This window comes from Balaenoptera borealis (genome assembly GCF_965194805.1).
Source record: "Balaenoptera borealis genome assembly, chromosome: 5".
In the NCBI taxonomy this organism is placed as follows: domain Eukaryota; kingdom Metazoa; phylum Chordata; class Mammalia; order Artiodactyla; family Balaenopteridae; genus Balaenoptera; species Balaenoptera borealis.
The window spans coordinates 13,560,257-13,580,774 of record NC_138862.1 but is presented as its reverse complement, the minus strand read 5'-3'; the positions used below and the strand labels follow the sequence as shown (position 1 = coordinate 13,580,774).

The 20,518-nt window shown below is 43.2% G+C and overlaps 1 protein-coding gene across 8 annotated transcripts in view; it reads right to left on the bottom strand.

The window, feature by feature from the left end:
* LOC309629566 (uncharacterized protein) overlaps positions 1-20,518 on the bottom strand; it is a gene marked incomplete at its 5' end in the record, with an annotated part of 203,825 nt that overhangs the window by 126,435 nt on the left and 56,872 nt on the right. The gene's annotated exons all lie outside the window — the stretch shown is intronic.

Here is a 20,518-nt window from a genome sequence, read left to right as displayed (position 1 = left end):
GGAATATTACTCAGCCATAAAAAGGAACGAAATTGAGTCATTTGTTGAGACGTGGATGGATCTAGAGACTGTCATACAGAGTGAAGTAAGTCAGAAAGAGAAAAACAAATATCGTATATTAATGCATGTATGCGGAACCTAGAAAAATGGTACAGATGAGCCAGTTTGCAGGGCAGAAGTTGAGACACAGATGTAGAGAATGGACATATGGACACCAAGGGGGGAAAACTGCGGTGGGGTGGGGATGGTGGTGTGCTGAATTGGGCGATTGGGATTGACATGTATACACTGATGTGTATAAAACTGATGCCTAATAAGAACCTGCAGTATAAAAAAACAAACAAAACAACTAATACTAAACTTTCATTGGGTTATTTGTATGGAAATATGTTAATATAAATGTTTCAGACATTACATGAAATTTCTAAAAATCTTATATTTGTATTTGTATGGAAATATGTATGGAAATATGTTAATATAAATGTTTCAGATATTACATGAAATTTCTAAAAATCATATTTGTATTTGTATGGAAATATGTATGGAAATATGTTAATATAAATGTTTCAGACATAAAAAAAAAAAATTTAACCAATGGGTGGGGAGATAAAACTGAGGAAATCACACACACCCACCCACCCACCCACACACACACACACACACACACACACAAGACACAGCAAGTAAAATAGAAGAGATAAGATTTTAAAATTTAGAAGATAAGTACATGAGGTGTAACCATCCACATCATATATAAATTGTAGAAAGGAAGAAGTGAGAAAACAGAGAGAAAATTATCATGGAAATAAAAAGAAAATGTTCCAGAATTGAGAGATATGAGTTTCCCAATTCCTGTGTGCCTAGCAAGAAGAGGGAAAAACCCTCAAGATATGTCATTATGGCATTTTAGAATGCTTCAGACAAAGCAAGCTCCCAAAGGAAGAGAGAGAGGGAGAGAGAGACAGAGAAAGAGACAGAGAGATTTTGAGAGAGAGAAGTCAATATAAAAAAAGAAAATTGAGAATCACTTTGTATAGTTTGACTATGTATAGATTGCTGCTTTGAAAATAATTTTCCTTCATATTTTTGAAGGTATTGCTTCATTGTCTTCTAGCTTCTGGCATTGCATCCTGATCCTCTCTCTCTTTTTTTCTTTTTTGTATGTGACCCCTTTCTCTCTCTCAAAAATCTCTCTCTCTCTCCATATATATATATATATATATACACACACACACATATATGTATGTATATATCTCCTACTGGTTCTTATTGGTTCTGTTTCTCTGGGTGCCATGTAACAAACTGGGTGGGGGATTTCTATTATGACAAGAAAGAAGAGAAGGACAGATACTGGGGGACTATTATGAAAAAGAAGTACTTATAAACTCCAAGAAGAGCAAAAAGGTGTACAAGAAAGGAAACATAGCCATGGTATTCTACTTGGCTCACCAATGACTGATATTTCATTTAATCATAATAAGTAAACTCTGAAATATTGGTTTAACCAAAAATCATCATATAACTTTCAGGAGGGTGAGAGGAAGTAAATGAGGGACAACAGATGGCTTCCAGGTGCTGAATGACCTTGTATATTAGGACCCTGCTATAGACCGAATGTTTGTGTCCCCTCCACAAAATTCATACGTTGAAATCCTAACCCCCAATGTGATGGTATTAGGAGGTGGGGATTTGGGGGAGGTGATTAGGTCATGAGGGTGGAGCCCTCATGAATAAGATTAGAGCCCTTATAGAAGAGACCCAGAGAGCTCCCCTGTCCTTCTTGCCATAGTGAGCTGTCTATGAACCAGGAAGTGGGTCCTCATCAGACACTGAATCTGCTGATGCCTTGATCTTGGACTTCCCAGCTTCCAGAATTTTGAGAGATACATTTCTGTTGTTTGTAAGCCACCCAGTCTGTGCTATTTTGTTATAGCAGCCCTAAGGGTCTAAGATAGACTCAATAGACAAGATCCAAAGTGCTGAATAAAGAAGTAGCTGTATTGCAGCATTTATAGGTGAAATGATATATCTTGGTGCCAGTGGTGGGAGAAAGGGGAGGGATAGGGTATGGGAGTCTAGGTGAAACAAGATGGTTTATGAGTTGATCATGATTGAAACTGGGTGAGGGATACATGTGGCTTATTATAATGTTCTCCTTACTTTTGAATGTTTGAAAATTTTTATAATAAAATTTGCAAAAATAATAAAATAGTAATGAAGTAGCACTTAATACTGCTTATTAAGTGTCTACCAGAAGAAAGAGCTAAAAGCTTAGAAAGAAATGCTCAGGAATGGGAAAGAATGGAACAGGGAACTGCTGTTTGTGGTATAAACTTTTCTGTAAACAAAATATGTAGTTGTTTTTTTTTAAATAAATTTATTTGTTTATTTATTTTTTGGCTGCGTTGGGTCTTCGTGTGGGCTTTCCCTAGTTGCTGAGAGCGGGGGCTACTCTTTGTTGCGGTGCGTGGACTTCCCATTGCGGTGGCTTCTCTTTGATGCAGAGCACGGGCTCTAGGCACGTGGGCTGCAGTAGTTGCGGCATGCGGGCTTAGTAGTTGTGACTCGCCGGCTCTAGAGCGCAGGCTCAGTAGTTGTGGCACATGAGCCCAGTTGCTCCGTGGCATGTGGGATCTTCCAGGACCAGGACTCAAACCCGTGTCCCCTGCATTGGCAGGCGGATTCTCAACCACTGCACTACCAAGGAAGTCCCAAAATACGTAGTTTTTAAAATTATTATTAAAAAATAGTGATGAGGGGAATTCCCTGGCAGTCCAGTGGTTAGGACTTTGCACTTTCACTGCTGAGGGCGTGGGTTCAATCCCCCTGGTCTGGGAACTAATCTCCCACAAGCTGCTCAGCCAAAAATAAATAAATAAATAAAACTAAGCAAAGAATAAGAAGTGGATTAAAAAAAAAGGAAAGAAAGAATAGTGATGAGACTAGAATAACACTGGATGAAAAATACGGAAATCAGACTTTGCCTCGCTATAACAAAGCACTTTCTCACAATGAAAATTGTCCAGAATTATATGAACTGTCTCATAAGATGATTTAAGAAAGATAAGGGACTTCCCTGGTGGCGCAGTGGTTAAGAATCCACCTGCCAATGCAGGGGACACAGGTTCGAGCCCTGGTCCGAGAAGATCCCACATGCCTCGGAGTAACTAAGCCTGTGCGCCACAACTACTGAGCCCGTGCACCACAACTACTGAAGCCCACGCACCTAGAGCCCAAGTACTGCAACAAAGAGTAGTCCCCGCTCACCACAACTAGAGAAAGCCCGTGCACAGCAACAAAGACCCAATGCAGCCAAAAAAAAAAAAAAAAAAGACAACAGGATCACATGTAAATGATGTTGTCAAAGGTGGTCCTGTGCTGAAGGGAAGTTAGGGGAGGTGACTTCTAAGCAGGGTGGCCAGGTTTAGCAAATAAAAATAGAGGACACCAGTTACATTTGAATTTCAGATAAACAGTAGTTTTTAGTGTATGTCCCACGGTAAGGACGTTATACACTGGGACATAGTTATACTAAGAAGTTTATTTACCATTTATCTGAAATTCAAATTTCACTGTTTGTCTTGCATTTTATCTGGCAACCCTATTTTTAAGACCCCTAACTATTCTAATATGTTATTTTTATATGAGGGGGGGAGGGCTTATCCATGTTCAAATGTGTAAATTCAAAAGAAATTTTAGCATTCCTCTCTTGCTAAACCTAACTGATAGAATGAGTGATTAAGGTGAAGGACAGGGCAGGTTGGGTAAAATGGCAGCTTGAAGCATAGGGTTCTATCCTCAAAACTCAAAGAGAACTTGAGATTGGGAATTCAGACATCCATCACTGAGTATAATCTGTATTGAGTCCATAATCATTTATCTTACTTTTTTTTCCTGTTTAATGCAAAGGTAATGCAGAGTTGAAAATAGAAAAACTGGAATTCCCAGGAGAATCCCTATGGGCAGGGGTTGTCCTAGGAAGCATGAGAACATGAGGAAAGAGGCTCTGTCGACACTCACGTTCTGCCTGCCCACACTCAGGAATGGAGTGAATTGTATTCAAGTTATGTGTCTTAGGAGCTTTGACTCAGCCAGAGTGAGTCAGAGAGGCCTCCCTGTAGGAGTCAGCATTGAAGATGAATCTGTAGGAGGGTTTCCCACTTGAAGAGGCGAAGAGGAAAGAGCTGGAGGAAAAAAGGAGTTACAGACTGGCAGGTATTGAGACCTTGAGAAGATGTTATAATTACAGCACCGGATGAGGGGGATGGAGAAGTGGGGCATGAGTTTGGAGAGGGTGGGATCTTAGGGACCTTCAAAGAGATTTGGCTTTAGTCCTGTAGGCCCTGGGCTGCTGTTTATAAAGAGGTACATGAAGATGATGCTATCTACCAATCCATTCTCTTTTCAGCTGTTTTCCCAAGGGTGGTCCTTTACTCTCAAAAACATGAACACAAAGAACTGGAGGGTGCTAGAGCACCCTCAAAGAAGAATCCCTCAGAATCCAAATCAACCCATGGAATCACTCTTTATGATGAGGAAATGGCCTCAGAGAGAAGTCACAGAACTGGTCAGTGATGGAGTTGGGATCAGAGCCAGATCTCTTGACTCCTTTTCCAAATTGCCTCCTCAAATAGGGAGGCAGGTTGTACAAATGGGGAGGGGCACATATTCCTTGTTGCATTCCAAGAAGATACATAGTCTAGGGTGTACCAATCTCTATAAAATGCAATGGCAATGGGACCTTCTGGAGTTGGGCAGTGGCCCTGTTCAAGCTATCCCCCAGGCATAATTGTAAGAGCACGGTTTTGAGAGACTGACCCAGGTGGGTGCTGTGGCTGTGACCGTGAAAACATGGTTTATCCATATGCAGCCGGGTGGCCCATGGGGAGCCCAACCCCCAGATCCTGGGCTCATTAACTCTGCTCTCGGGACTTCATGCCACTAATGAAAGCTCTGAGGGAGAGTCCCATGCCCCTCAGAGGGTTTGTGTGGTTAACGAGCCATCAAGTTTGCCAAAGCATTATCTCCCTGTGGCCCTGCCACCATTTCCCACGCTGTGGCCAACTCCTTTTCCCACTTCTCAACTCAGCCTTGTGGAAACTGAATACAGCAGTCAGCTCCAGGAGCCTCAGGGTTGCCATGGGTTACGTGAATTCAAAACTGAAGATGGAACCAAAACAGGCCCTTAAATATCAGCCCTCAAGTGGGAAGCTAAAAGGAGTGCTCCAACACCTTAAAAGAAATCAGGTGACGTCATGACAAGGGAAGGGTACTGCTGCAGCCGTGAGCTGGACGGCTGCTGCCTGGAGCCTCGATGTGTCAACAGCTGCTAAAAATATCCTCTCTACGTGGCGCCTGCAAGTCATGGCAAATACTCAGGGACATGAAAGTGAATGTCTGAAACGGTAGACCTGTGCTAGCCAACCCGGTCCCTGCTGGCCACGCGTGGTCACAAGCACTTGAAATGGGGCTTGTCTGAATCAAGATGGGCTGTAAGGAAATCAGCTATAATGGGTGGGTAGGGGAATAAATGTTGATACCTCACTTCATATATCAAAATTAACTCCTGAAAGATGAAAAAATTAAAAGCAAGGGCAAATATAGAAAACCTAGGTGACCTTCAGATGGCCCCCGAGTGTCTAAGAACATGAACGACAGAAGAAATCACCAAGAAAATGAGACCTTTTAAAAATAATTAAAAGCTTTAGCTTTTTTTTTGACAAATATTAATTTAAAAAAGGAAAAGAAATTATATTTATGCCAGATACTCTGCTAGGTACTTTCACAAACATTATTTTTTGAAAAATGTATTTTTATTTAGATATAATTGGGAATTCCCTGGCGGTCCAGTGGTTAGGACTCGGTGACTCCATGCTTTCACTGCTGGGGGCCTGGGTTCGACCCCCGGTGGGGAAACTAAGATCCTGCAAGCTGCGCAGTGTGGCAAAAAAAAAAGAAAAAGATATAATTGACACATAACATTGTGCAGATTTAAGGTAAACAAAGTGTTTATTTGACACATTTATATACTGCAATATTATTACCATCATATGTTAGCTAACACCTCTATCTTGTCACATAATTATTTTGTTTTTGTGGTGGGAATAATTAAGATCCACTCTCTTAGCAACTTTGAAGCTTATAATACAGTATTGTTGGCTCTGATCACTCTGCTGTAGATTAGCTCTTCAGGACTTATTTATCTACTAGTTGCAAGTCTGTAAAAAGCGTTAGCTTTTAAAAAATCATAGATATAAATAAAATTTAAAACCACATAAAAATGGGAAGTTATTTTCCATAAAGATTACATATAATGGGGCTTCCCTGGTGGCGCAGTGGTTGAGAATCTGCCTGCCAATGCAGGGGACACGGGTTCGAGCCCTGGTCTGGGAAGATCCCACATGCCGCAGAGCAACTAGGCCCATGAGCCACAATTACTGAGCCAGCGCGTCTGGAGCCTGTGCTCTGCAACAAGAGAGGCCGCGATAATGAGAGGCCCGCGCACCGCGATGAAGAGTGGCCCCCACTTGCTGCAACCAGAGAAAGCCCTCGCACAGAAACGAAGACCCAACACAGCCAAAAATAAATAAATAAATAAATAAATAATTCCCATTTAAAAAAAAAAAAAGATTACATATAATGTACACCAAAAATTGATAATATGCTAATACCCCAATAATAGAACGAGCAATTCTCAGAAGAAATACAGATGGCTAATAAACATTAAAGTGTTCATTCTCACTAGTAATCAAAGGAAAGCAAATTAAAACCACCATTAAAAGATTTTAAATTAAATTACATTAAGGCAGGCTTCCCTGGTGGCACAGTGGTTAAGAATCCGCCTGCCAATGCAGGGGACATGGGTTCGAGCCCTGGTCTGGGAAGATTCCACACGCCGTGGAGCAACTAAGCCTGTATGCCACAACTACTGAGGCCGAGTGCCACAACTACTGAAGCCCGTGCACCTAGAGCCCGTGCTCCGCAACAAGAGAAGCCACTGCAATGAGAAGCCCGCGCACTGCAACGAAGAGTAGCCCCCACTCGCTGCAAGTAGAGAAAGCCCGTGCACAGCAACAAAGACCCAACGCAGCCAATAAATAAATAAATAAATGTATTAAAGAAATAAATTACATTAAGGCAAATTTTAAAAACTGTTTACTACAATTCAACAAAGTTTTGTTTTGTTTTGTTTTGTTTTGTTTTTTCAAAGTTTTGTTTTTTGATGGTAATCATTCATAGCTGATGGGAATACAAACATGGAAAATTTTTCTGGAAAGCAGTTTGCAAAATACATACGAGTCTAAAAGATTCTAAGAATGTTCCACTCTTTGACCTGGGAATTCCACTTCTATGGAAATTAACAGACGAATTTATGTGCAAGGATGTCCATATGTTCACCACCCATCATGGCAAAATAACTGAAGCAGCTCAAAATATGCAAATACACTATGGTACAATCATGGAAAAAAAAAAAAAAAAAAAGGATGTACTGTAAGCATGAAATACACCCTGGATTTCAAAGATAGTACGAATAAAGAATGTCACATTAATATTTTTAGATTGATTTCATACAGTAGTCAATATCTTGTGTTAAATATTGGGTTGCATAAAATATATTATTATATATTGAGTTAAATAAATTGGGTTTAATAAAAGATATTAAAATTAATTTCACCAGTCTCTATTTACATTTTTTTGTTATTGTTGTTGTTTGTGTTTTTGTTTGTTTGTTTGTTTGGTCACGCTGTGCAGCTTGTGGGATCTTAGTTCCCTGACCAGGGATTGCACCCGGGCCCTGGTAGTGAAAGCACCGAGTCCTAACCACTGGATGACCAGGGAATTCCCTCTTTTTACATTTTTAACGTGTCTACTAGAAAAATTAAAATGATTATACATGTGTGTTTTGATTCATGCTCACATGTGTGGGTTGCATTACATTTCTATTGGATAGTACTGCTTCAGGGCTGTGGGTAAATCCTTCCAGAGACTTGTCCTAACTGCCTCTCCACCCCAGTTTTTCCCTCCCACTCGTATCTTTCCCTTTCTCTTTCCTTTTCTACATTTTATACTCTTTCAACAAGGGACTACATTTTATACTTTTTCAACAAGCTTACTTCTACTATTAGATGGGAAGAATAATAGCTAACATTTTTTAAAAGGCTCAATAAATGCTGAGCACATTACCTTCATATGTCATATAATGCCCCCCCCAAGTATGCTATAAGGTAGGTATCATTACTGGCACAGAGAGGTTAAGCTACATGTCTAAGGTCACACAGCTAGTAAGTAGAGAAACTACGATTCAAACCCCAGGTAGCCTATTATTCCAAGCCCTTCTGTTCTACGTTGCATGAGAGAAATGGGAAATTGGGAAATCTGAATAGAAAGCTCTTTGGAACAATTGATTGTGTTTCCCCATTTGCACTGCCAGCTAGCCCTGGGGGAGATGTTGCTCAAGCTTAAAAGCTTGGTCAGCTTCTACCATGCATCTATCAGTGCTATGGACAACACTCTGTCTTCCCAAAATTTGTATTTGAAGCCCTAACTCCCAATGTGGTGGCATCTGGAGGTGGGGCCTTTGGGAATTGATTAGATTTAGATGAGGTCATGAGAGGGTGGGGCCCCATGATGGGATTAGTGTCCTTATAAGAGATACAGGAGAGCTTGTTCTCTCTCTCCCCCATGTGAGCATGCAGCAAGAAGGCAGCTGTCTGCAAGCCAGGAAGAGGGCCCTCACCAAGTATCAAAACAGGATTCCAGCCTCCAGAACTGTGAGAAAATAAGTTTCTGTTGCTAAAGCTCCCCCATCTATGTATTTTGTTATGGCAGCCCTAGAAGACTAAGATGATTGGACTCCTGAGTTGAGTCACTGCACCTGAGATAGCACATCTTGTGAACTTCTTCTTCATTAGGAGCCTATTGAAGAGGCTTTTAGCCTTGGAAGATGTGAACAAGCAGGGAAGAATCAATAAAAGAGGATGTAGAGATTTCCAGTGGAAGAAGACAAAGGAATGACCTAGCTGGGAGGGGATAGGAATGCCGGGCTGAAAACTAGTGAATATAGGGAGTTCCCTGGCGGTCCAGTGGTTAGGACTTGGCGTTTTTCACTGCCGTGGCCCCGGGTTCAATCCCTGGTTGGGGAACTAAGATCCCACAAGCCGCACAGTGCGGCCAAAAAAGTAAATAAATAAATACTGAATAAAAATTGTTGAACAGAAGGAGGTTAGAGCCACATTGCATATGATAAAAGACCTTCAGGTTTTAAGGAAAATATGTAAAGTGAGTGAACAATAAAACAACCAATATAGGGATGGTTGCAAGTTGGATTTGTGGAAAGAAAATTTACCTGTTGACATGGCAGGTCTACCACATCCAAGTGTCTGAAGCTGTGGACCCGAACCATGGTGCCTCCGCCAGTGGCAAAGCTGGCTGGTTGGTGATTATTAGGAAAAATATTTAAGTACCAAATGTGGCAAAGGATTCATTTTTTATACGTTTTATGGTGGATTGCAATGTTATCCCAATAATGCGTCCCCTCTCCCCACTTGTGCTCTCAGTGTGCTTTAGAGTGAAGAAAAAAGTGTGGGATTAATATTAGTGCCATAGAACATCCCTGGAGCTCCCTCATCCGTGCCACAGCCTGTGAACTGGGACCCCAAAGGGAGCGCGCTGTTCATGGGAACACATCTGTCCTTAGTTTCTTGGCAGAAATAAAATTTGAGAATAAATGGTTTAAAGGATGATAAAAGAGGATCAAGGAGCATCAAGGGGATCATGGCAGGTCCGGTGATGGTTAGCTGGCCACTAGAGGAGAGAAGAAGTTGATATGCAAAGGGATTTTACTTTAGGGGTTTTGGTATCACAGTGCAATAATGTGGATAGAGTGCCTTGAACCCAGGTAAACTGGATTTAGATCTCAGAGCCAGCACTTAGAAGCTTACGGCCCAGGGGAGTCTGCGTGAAGTTTTTTTCCACATCAACAACCAACTCACTGGTATCAACTGTGCAACCAACAATTCAATTTAATGCTGATACTGTCCGCCTGGAGTTAAAGGGCTGATACCATTTACCTGCAAGCTAAAGGGCTCAGCCCACAAGACTGCCCTCACTTTAGACCCAGCTGCAAATGGGGAGTCCAGGCTACCCACACTTCTGCCTGGCCAACTACAAACTTTGGGTTCCCATGGCCCCCCACTCCAGGTTTGGTAATTTGCTAGATTGACTCACAGAACTCAGGAAAACACTTTACTTATGTTTGCTGGTTTATTGTAAAGGATGCAAATGAACAGCCAGATGAAGAGGTACTAAGTCAAGAAGGGTCCAAGTGCAGGTCCACGTGTGGAGCTGGAGCGTGTTACCCTCCTGACACGTGGATGCAATCTGGAAGTTCTCCAGATCTTGTGGTTCAAGAGTTTTTATTTTATTATTTTATTTTATTTTATTTTACTTTGGCCGCGCCACGCGGTATGTGGGATCTTTAGTTCCCCAACTAAAGATCGAACCCATGCCCCCTGCAGTGGAAGCACAGAGACTTAACCACTGGACCGCCAGGGAAGTCCCTCAAGAGTTTTTAACAGAGCTCTTCTCTCCCTGGAGAATGGGCGGCTAAAAATTTTACATGATTGGTCTTTCTGGTGACTGCCTTCTTGAAGCTATCTAGAGGCCACAATGGGTCAGTCATTCGAATAAAAAAGAAACCCATATCACTTAGGAAATTCCAAGGGTTTTCGAAGTTCTGTGCCAAGAATGGGGATAAAGACCATATACAATATTTATTATTACACCACAGCTGGGACGTCTCAATGGCTGGGGCCAGAATCATCTGGAGACTCATCACTCTTATGCCTAGTGTTGATACTGTCTGGGGGACCTCAGCTGGGGCTCTCAGTGGGACACCTCCGTGAGGCCTCTTCATGTGTTTGGGCTTCCTTACAGCATGGTAAGTCCCAAGGGCAAATATCCCAAGAGAGGGAGCCAGGAGGAAACTGTATTGCCTTTTAGAGACATGGAAGTCACATAGTGTCTCTTCTGCCCTTGCCGAGATTCAAGTTCACCTCTTGATGGTAAGAGGGTTAAAGTCTCATTGAAAGAAGAGCATGTGGAATGGGAGACATTATTGAGGTCATCTTTGGAAAACTCTGCCACAACACTTAATTCAAATAGAAGGTAACTCATATGATATGATCCAGCAATCCCACTCTTGGGCATATATCGGAACAAACCTATAATTCAAAAAAATATATGCACCCCTGTGTTCATAGCAGCACTATTCACAATAACCAAGACATGAAAACAACCTAAATGCCCATCGACAGATGAATGGTTAAAGAAGATACGGTACATATCTACAAGGGAATACTACTCAGCCATAAAAGAATGAAATAATGCCATCTGCAGCAACATGGATAACCTAGAGATTATCATACTAAGTGAAGTAAGTCAGAAAGAGAAAGACAAATACCATACGATATCACTTACATGAGGAATCTAGAATATACACAAATGAACTTATCTATAGAACAGAAACAGATTCATAGACATAGAGAACAGACTTGTGGTTCCCAAGGGAGAGGGGAGGTGGAGGAGGGGTGGAGTGGGAGTTTGGGGTTAGCAGATGAAAACTATTTTTTTTAAATTAATTAATTTATTTATTTTTGGCTGCATTGGGTCTTTGTTGCTGGGTGCGGGCTTTCTCTCGTTGCAGCGAGGGGGGCTACTCTTTGCTGCGGTGCACGGTCTTCTCATTACCGTGGCTTCTCTTTGTTGTGGAGCATGGGCTCTAGATGCACAGGCATCAGTAGTTGTGGCACGCGGGCTCAGTAGTTGTGGCGTGCAGGCTTCAGCAGTTGTGGCTCGAGGGCTCTAGAGCGCAGGCTCAGTAGTTGTGGTGCACGGGCTTAGTTGCTCTGCGGCATGTGGGATCTTCCTGGACCAGGGCTCAAACCCGTGTCCCCTGCATTGGCAGGAGGATTCTTAACCACTGCACTATCAGGGAAGTCCCCAAACTGTTATATATAGAATGGATAAACTGTAGAGGGCACAGAACTATATTCAATATCCTGTGGTAAACCATAATGGAAAAAAATATGAAAAACATTATTTGTATATATATGTATAACTGAATCACTTTGCTGTACAGCAGAAATTAACACACCATTGTAAGTCAACTATACTTCAATAAAATAATTTTTTTAAAAAATAGAAGGTTACTCAGACTCAGAGGTTCAATGACTCTGTGGTGTACTGAGAAATATATTTGGCCTTTGTCCATAGTTCCTGGCTCAGATTTCATAAATCCCTGGAGTGGATGCTCACCAGAAAGACTAAGTGATTGGAGGGCTAGGACTTCCAGCCTCACCCACCATCCTGCAGGCAGTGAAGGGGGGCCGGAGATTGAGTGCAACCACAGGCCAGTGACTTCATCAATCAAGTCTACATAATTAAACCTGGATAAAAACCCTGGACATCGAGGCTGGGGAAAGCATGCAGGGTGGTGCCCATCTCTGTCTACTGGGAGGGTGGTGCAGCCTGATTCCATGGGGACAGAAGTTCCTGTGCTCAGGACCCACCCAGACCTCGCCCTGTGTACCTCTTCATCTGGTTGTTCATTTGTATCCTTTATAATAAAATGGTAATTGTCAACATAGCACTTTCCCGAGTTCGGTGAATCATTCTAATTAATTATCAAACCTGTGGGCGTCGTGGGAAGCATCGAATTTGTAACTGGCTCAACAGAAGTGCAGGTGGGTTTATGGCTGGTGTCTGATGAAGTGGGGACACTCTTGTGAAGGACTTTGCTCTTAACTTGTGGCGTCCGCGCTCACCCCAGGTAGTTAGTGTCAGAACTGAATTGTATTTTAGGACACCACTTGGTATGGGAGGATTGGTGCTGGAACATGTCAGCTGAGGCCCCAGACATCGTAGAACAAAGACAAGCAGTCCGCAGGCCGCTCTTTCCAAATCCTGACCCAGAGAATCTGCAAGCATAATAAAGTGGCTGTGGTTTTATGTCACTTACTTTGGGTTGGTTTATTTCACAGTCATAGATAAATGGACCCATGTGGTCTACCCTGAGAGTTGTAAGGACCAGAAATAACATAAGGAAATCACCTCATTTGGGGCCTGACATAAAGCAAATGTCAGAAATGGTAACTCTTTATTTTTTTTAAGATTTATTTATTATTAATTTATTTTATTTATTTTTGGCCGTGTCAGGTCTTAGCTGAGGCATGTGGGATCTTCGCTGAGGCACGCAGAATCTTCGTTGAGGCACGCGGGATCTTTTGTTGCGGCACGAGGGCTTCTCTCTAGTTGCGGCGTGAGGGCTTCTCTCTAGTTGTGGCGTGCAGGCTCCAGGGTGCGTGGGCTCTGTAGTTGTGGCTCAAGGGCTTAGCTGTCCCAAGGCACGTGGGAACTTAGTTCCCTGACCAGGGATCGAACCCACGTCCCCGGCATTGGAAGGTGGATTCTTTACCACTGGACCACCAGGAAGTCCCGGTAACTCATCATAATTTAAAAAGTGAGAGGATTGTGGGAATTCCCTGGCGGTCCAGCGGTTGGGACTTGGCGCTCTCACTGCCAGGGTCCCAGGTTTGATCCCTCGTCAGGAAACTAAGATCCTGCGGCCAATAAATAAATAAACAAACAAATAAATAGTGAGAGGATTGTAACCAACTAGCTGTATTTTGCCCCATCAGTCTTTACTCCTCTCCCCACTGTCTGCCGCACTTGCAGGAAATCTCAGAGTCAACCCCGTGTAGCAAAGATCCAATCACTTTCTTCTAGCTGGAGGTCATGAGGATGTTTTAGGTGCCCGTGTAGGGTCTGGGGCCAGCACCCTTTCGCAAGGCAAGCCCTTTTGCCAGCCTTTTTCATCTTTTGCCTTTTGGAAGCCGAGGTCCATTTTGATCTGGGGTTGACCCTAAGACTATTCTGCAGGCGCTCTGTGTACCCGGCTCATCAGAGTCCTGCAAAGTTTGGGTGGGGGCTGGGGGGGCGGTGGGGAGCAGGTGAGGAATTTGCTCAGCCTCTGTTGGGAAGGTGAATGGCTTACCTGTGAGTTCCCTCTCCCCTCTGTGTGCCACAGCCAGTGGAATCCCGCCGTGGAATCCTGCCATGGACTCACATCAGTCCTCTCTGTGTTCTGACTTGCTAAGGAGGCAGAACAAAGGTTCTCCACCCACTCTTTGGGGCTATTAGGTAGACAAGTCCCCACCCACTCACTCTATTGCGTGTCTTCTGCCAAGCAGCTCTCCCTCCCTCCCTCCCTCTGACGTTTTTTCTCTTTAAGTTGAATTGTGAAACAGATGCAGTAACAAGGACCTGGATTCCAAGATCAAACAAACCAAAGCAAAGTTCGTAACCATGGAAATGAACCTTTGCATTAGATGATCACTGCCTTCAGATGAATAAAGCCCAGGGGCTTCCTCTGATATTCATGCTCACAGCCATTGTGGGAAAGTTATCCAGTGAGCCTTATGGCTAGGCAAGTTATGTTAGGGCTGGACTCGGCAGAGGAAAAGCCAGGCACCGCCCCATGTTCTACGATGCACGCTGAAATGCTGAAAGGTATTCTGGACTGGGAATATTGTGCTGCTACACAGTTCAAGTCAATACACTTCCATGCGTGCCCACCAGGGGTCAGCACTTAGTAAGCACTTGCCGTGAGCCATGCACAGTGCTGAACACCTGCACTAAATAATTTTTTTCCTCAAAACAACCACATGGGGTAAATATTGTTATGGTTCCCATTCTACGGATGAGCAAATAGAGGCTTAGGGGGGTTAATATCCAGGGCCACAGAGCCAAAACAAGGCAAAGCTGGGATTTGCACCCAGTCTGTCCAATATGAAAGTCCAGCCTCCCAATTACCAGCCTGTACCATATCCTCTGCTATAAATGCCAGGCACTGGCCCTGCTGCCCAGGGTACACAGAAAACAAAACCCATTACACTCCACGGACCTTTACTGAGACCCTATTCCATATGATGGACTGTGTCAGGTGCTATGGAGAATAAAAACTAACTAAGACACAAGAAGATAGCTCATTACATAGTAAAGAAAGGAACAGCAAATCTTTCTTCTCTTTAGATTATTGTATAAAATGTAATGATAACGGGGAGGGGGAAGGGTAAGCTGGGACGAAGTGAGAGAGTGGCATGGACATATATACACTACCAAATGTAAAATAGATAGCTAGCGGGAAGCAGCCGCATAGCACAGGGAGATCAGCTCGGTGCTTTGTGACCACCTAGAGGGGTGGCATAGGGAGGGTGGGAGGGAGGGAGACGCAAGAGGAAGGAGATATGGGGATATATGTATATGTATAGCTGATTCACTTTGTTATAAAGCAGAAACTAACACAACATTGTAAAGCAATTATACTCCAATAAAGATGTTTAAAAAGAAAAAGAAATGATAAATCCCCACCCTCGCCTTCACGGACCTCTCAGGTGGTCAGCTACTAGCATTCGGAACGTCCCCTTAGCATGAAAGTCCACGCCAAAGGACTGCTGAAGGTCAAATTGTGTCCCACAGAAGGCTATGCTGGATCCTGACAAGCATGGAGGGAAGACGATGTGGAGAGACACAGAGAGAAGACGGCCATCTACAAGCGGAGGACAGAGCCAAGGAGCAGCTGCTCCCTCACGGCCCTCAGGAGGAACCAACACTGCTGACATCTTGATTTTGGACTTCTAGCCTCCAGAACTATAGGACGATAAATTTCTGCTGTTTAAGCCACACAATTTATGGTGCTTTGTTATGGTGGCTCTAGCAAATCAACACAGATTTTGGCACGGGTGCCTGTGAATGTGACGTTATTTGGAAATGCAGTCTTTGCCTGTGTAATTCAGATATAAATTAAGGGAATTCCCTGGTGGTCCAGTGATTAGGACTCGTTGCTTTCACTGCCAGGGGCCCAGGTCAGGGAACTAAGATTCCACAAGCTGCAGGCCAAAAAAAAAAAAAGATGTAAATTAAGATGAGGTCATAATAGAGTGGGGTTGATCCTTAATCCAATATGACTGATGTCCTCATGAGAAGAATAGAAGAAACACAGAGATGGAAACACATAGTAGGAAGACAGTACGTGGCAGTGGGGGGCAGAGATTGGAATTATGTAGCTAAAAGCCTAGGAACGCCAAGGATTTCTGGCAACTACCATAAGCTACGAGAGAGACATGGAACAGAGTTTCCTTTGAGCCTCCAAGAAGGAATCAACTCTGTCAAATGACACCTTGATTTTGGACTTCTGGCCTCCAGAACTGCAAGAGAATAAATGTTTGTTGTTTGAATCCACCTAGTTTGTGGTACTTTGTTATGGCAGCCCAGTTCACCATGGTTCCTGGTTTTGTGAAAAGAAAGTAATCTTTCCTTAACCTTGTGTTTCCTTCTTCCCGTGTCTCTTCAAGGACCTCCTAACCGCTCACCCAAGCTTTGGTCTTTCCACCCCTGCTTTGAAGACCTCCCCATCCTTGTCTGCTAAGAGAGTCCCCACCTGCTCTAGGGCTGCATCTCCTCTGAGTCATTCACACGTACCTCTCTCTGCCTCCCCAGGCCCTGGAAATGCACTCGGCTCTCTGCTCTCTTGTTGGTTCTCCCTGCACCCCTCTTGATTAATTATACGCAGCAGAAAGATTGACTCTGCCCAAGGGAGGAATGGAGAGGGAGTGGAAGCTGGAGACGTGGGATGAGACCAGACGTTGAGCAGGAAGCAAGTCTCATATGATCTGCTAAGGAGTTTCAGCCTCATAAAAGGGGATGCAGAGCTCCTGAAGGCTTTGAAGCAGGAGAGTTCCTTTGTTTTCACATACTTATTGAGTGCTTGCTGTATGCTAGGTACTGTGCTAGATGCAGGAGAAATGTACCAGGCAGGAATGCTTTCCTTCAAGTGACAAAACACCTGACTGGCAGTGACTTAAACCACAAGTACATGTATTGTTCATCTAACAAGGACACTGGTGTCTTCAAGGACCCAGGTTTTTTCAACTGTTCTCATGTTTGTTGCCTCGTGGTCTTGAATGGTGACACCACTGATCAAGACAGGTGTTATGGGCTGAATTGTGTCCCCTCAACATTCATAGGTTGCAGTTCTAACCCCTAGTACCTCAGAATGTGACTGTATATGGAGAAGGAGCCTTTAAAGAGACGATTAAGGTAAGATGAGGTCATATGTGTGGGCCCTGATCCAATATGACTCGTGTCCTTGTAAGAAGAGGAGATTAGGACACAGAGACACACTGAGAAACACCAGGGATGCACGTATACAAAAGGAAGAGCATGTGAGGACACAGCAAGGAGGCCATCTACAAGCCAAGGAGAGAGACTTCAGAAGAAACCAAACCTGCCGACACCTTGATCTTGGACTTTAGCCTCCAGAACTGTGAGGCTATAAGTTTCTGTAGTTGAAGGCATCCAGTCTGTGGCAGCCCCAGCAAACTAATACAATATGGGATACAGGGGAAGAACAGGCTGGGGGTGGGCGGGAGGGAGGAGAGCCGGGTCTCCGCACACTGATTCAAGCTGTTCACTCACACCGGGTGCTCTCCTGTCCCCCACCAGCCAGGCTCAGCCAAGTCCCCTCGGGCCCCCCAATCACACCGTATTCTCTTAGAGACCTCAGTCTCCCTGGGACTCGTATTTTAGGGCAGAAGTTTCCCCCCACCCCCCCCTAGACCATGAACTGCTTGTTTGGTTTTGAACATTTCACATGGTTGTTTGAAGGGAGAGAGATTTGCTGTTCCTTCTTTTACTAGGTGATGAATTATCTTCTTGTGTCGTCGTCCTTTTTCATTCACCAGGGCACCTGCACAGAGTGCCTCATACAGAGTAGAGCCTCAGTAAGGTCTCTGGGATTTAACAGAATAAAGTGTGAAATGGGGAACCTGGTAAAGTGCAGAAGATATTGTAGGGTCACCAACGGCTCTGCGATAAAATAGAAGCTGAGCCTCTGAGGGAATCCTGAGAGAGCTGGGGTGGCCCACGCTCCTCACCCCTCTGTGCAGGGCATTTATCAGGAGAGGAGGCAAGGGGTGTGCGTGTGTGTGTGTGTGCGCGCGTGTGTGTGCGTGCAATGAGGCTGTCAGCGGGGATGTGGGTGGACAGATGGCCGGCCTGGGGTGGAGGCTGATTTCTCTCCCCTTCCTTCGGGCCCTTGCAGGTTTCCAGGTATGAGACTGGCTACAATAGGCTGAGAAACACTACGATCTTTTTTTTTTAATGACACCAAGTTTAAGCAGTGGGCCTTGAGGAGAAGAAGAAAAATTGGGATTTCAATGCTTATGAGTAAGACGAGAGAAGCAGAGATTAGCTAACACCATGGATGATACCTGGATTTAAGAAGGTGTTAAAGGAAAAATTACTCCGATGAGGAGCCACAGGGGAGAGAGATGGGGTTCAACTCCAAGTACAACAAGGACAAAGGGCGGATTTATAGGCAAGGAGCAGGGTGACCAGGCCAGTGCGTGGAAAACTACTGAGAGGAAACATCAGGGTAGAGGGGTCCTTGCTAAGCTGACCTAACAGCGTTCTTGCTAAAGGCAGGGCAAGGACTTACACGGGAAAGTTTGGAGATGAGGAGCTTGATCAGATATCAAGGGTGAGGGATTCTCTTTAAAGTGACTTAGTAGAAGCGAAGTAAGTCAGAAAGACAAATACCATATGATATCACTTATATGTGGAATCGAAAATATGGCATAAATGAACTTATCTATGAAACAAAAGCAGACACACATAGACAGAGAGAACAGACTGGTGGTTGCCAAGGGGGAGGGATGGAGTGGAAGGTTGGGGTCAACAGATATAAGCTATATACAGAATGGACAAACAACAAGGTCCTACTGTGCAGCACAGGGAACTATATCCAATATCCTGTGATAAACCATAATGGAAAAGAATATTAAAAAAAGAATATATATATGTATGTGTATATATATATGTGTGTGTTTATATATATATAAAACCAAATCACTTTGCTGTACAGCAGAAATTAACACAACATTGTAAATCAACTATACTTCAATTAAACAAATAAATAAAGTTACTTAGTAGGATTCTTGCTAAAACTGAGGGGCTGGGGGGGCCCAAGGTGAATGCCTAGTCGAGAAGAGAGCATCTTGTCAACACAGCCCCACGGAGAAGCACATAAAACACAGGGCGGGAACTAGAGGTCTAAATATGGGTAGAATGCAAATATAAACAGTGTTGTGTAATATCTGTAACTATGTATACTATTTTATACATTATTTATAGATGAAGTTTTATATATACTGTAATATTTGTAACAATTATTTTTCTTTTCTCTAAGTAGATTTGATAGAGGAGAGCTCAGCAGAAACCACATTTAAATTTTCAATCTCTTATTTCCTGAGAAGTTAACATTTTGATGAATACTGATGAAATCTCATGATACCACATCCATGATTTAGACAGTTTCGGCCTAAAATTTTCTGAAAGGTTATACAACTATGGTTGTGAAATCAGTCTCATTAATCTTTGATAAACTGTGGCGAAAGAAAGAAGCACTAAAAGGTCAGATCTGGGCAAAGTTTGTCCCAGTTATCCATACAGTCTGGTTCCATTCCTAGAACACTCAATAGTTCAACAACGTGACTTAGGAATACATAGAAAATTGCTGGAACTGTGAAGAAAACAGGGAAGTAAATTCCACTAAAGCCAGAAAAGTGGTTCCCCAAGGGGAAGGAGGGGATTCCTCTTGGGAGAGACACATATTGGGTTTCTGGGATTCTCCTGACATTCAGCTTACTGATGGTGGGTAGTTCCAGGAATTTTCGATTTGTAGTTATTTATCAATTAGTACATATTTATATTTTATGCCCTTTTCTGTATGTGTTTTATACCACACACTTAAAAGTTAAAAAAAAGTTTATCTTAATTTTCAAGAAAGGAAAAATTAAAGAGGAGGCTTTCAGAAATTACACACCAAAATAATTCTTGAAAAAATATTCTAGAACAAGTAACTGAGGACGTGGAAAGAAAGTGGTGATGCTAGGAGCTTGCACTGGTTCTTTTAGAACAAGTTGAGCCCAAAACATCTGAGTTTTGTCTTTGTATGGAGTTACTAGACTAGTGGGTCGTAGATTGTAGAAAGCATTCTACAAGATCTTTCATGATACCCTTGTGGACCACACAGAAATGTGGGCTGGACCAAAGAAAGCTTATCTGGAGGATGCTGAGGTTGCCTTGCTGTGGATGCAAATGTTTTGATACTTTCCAGGTAGAGAGGTGAGTTCTATGCAGTGTTATGCCACTAAATGCTTAACAACTGGATTTCTGAGGGAAAAAGTCCTGATTTGTAGTGTTTGCCAATTTCTGTGGTGTAAATACTCCCACTGTGACTTATTTCAAGTCTGTGTTTGACAACCGACTTGCAAAATTTTTGAAAATGTTGCTGGCCAATCTAAGCTGGCTTCACTACACTGCTGGATCTATGTCTTCTCTTTTGGATCTAGACAGGTTTGATTAAGATGTAGAAAACAAAATTACGGTTACTGGGGGG